Source organism: Myotis brandtii, unplaced genomic scaffold (genome assembly GCF_000412655.1).
Source record: "Myotis brandtii unplaced genomic scaffold, ASM41265v1 scaffold280, whole genome shotgun sequence".
Classification (NCBI taxonomy): Eukaryota; Metazoa; Chordata; class Mammalia; order Chiroptera; family Vespertilionidae; genus Myotis; species Myotis brandtii.
Genome location: NW_005360677.1, coordinates 1,270,699 through 1,271,563, shown reverse-complemented (window position 1 = coordinate 1,271,563; position 865 = coordinate 1,270,699). Strand labels below are relative to the sequence as shown.

General features: G+C 49.1%; 1 protein-coding gene across 1 annotated transcript in view; it reads left to right on the top strand.

Annotated features, from left to right (window-relative positions):
* The first annotated feature begins 750 nt into the window (after window positions 1-750).
* UBE2H (ubiquitin-conjugating enzyme E2H) overlaps window positions 751-865 on the top strand; it is a 105,757-nt gene continuing 105,642 nt past the window's right edge. Inside the window, exon 1 of the mRNA XM_014541854.1 lies at window positions 751-824. The gene's annotated coding sequence lies outside the window, so the exon portion shown is untranslated. The remainder of the gene's footprint in view (window positions 825-865) is intronic.

Below are 865 nucleotides of genomic sequence, written 5' to 3'. Positions count from 1 at the left end.
ACCATGATATCCTTATGTTCAGCAGATTATTTAGTACACAGTAGGTGCTCAATAAATATTGCATGAATGACAGAGTACTAGGGTTGGTATAGGAGTTTGGAGAGCAGACGATCTTTGTCCTGAACTACAGCATATTTAAGGTGTTCCTGTTTTTATCAGTTATTACCTCATACTCTGTGGAGTGAGGATGTGAGTACTAAACTATGTTTGGCTTTGTCACCTTGGTACCTCAAATCTAATCCTTGAAATAGTGGTTCTATACACATGGAGGGTAATGAACCCTGGTTTGCAAGCTCTGAGGAAGCCTTGCTATAGTCCACGATCTCAGCAAACAAATTCTCTCCATCCAAGGAGGGAGCAGAGTTCAGGGAACCTTCTGGTGTGGTAATTTTCCAGATTTTTGTGCCTGAGTAATTGCCATCTTGGCCTCCTTAAATCAAATAAACAGACTTTTTAATAGTGTCTGTGAGAAAGGGGTTCATTACCCTAAAACGCATGAATATAATATGATTGCTATTATTTACTCTTATCGTTTACGAGGACGATAACGACACTGGCAGTTGAGCGATTAAGGGTGTGAGGAAGTAGGGGGAGGGGGGACAGAGGGCTGTGCAGGCAGGAGAAAGAGAAACTACATCTCCCAGAATCCCCCAAGGGAAGTCCACGTTGCGGCGGCGGCCCACCCCTTTCGCCCGCGGGACCCGCCCCCCCCGATGACGTCACAGAGGTGACGTCACGGCGCCCAGAGCGAGGCTGGGGTAGAGAGGCCGACAGAGCTGGAGTCGTCTGCTGGTCTTGGAGGCTGCTAGGGAGCCAGCGAGAGGGTGAGCGGCGAGCAGGCGAGAGAGCGAGAGCGGGCAGGAGG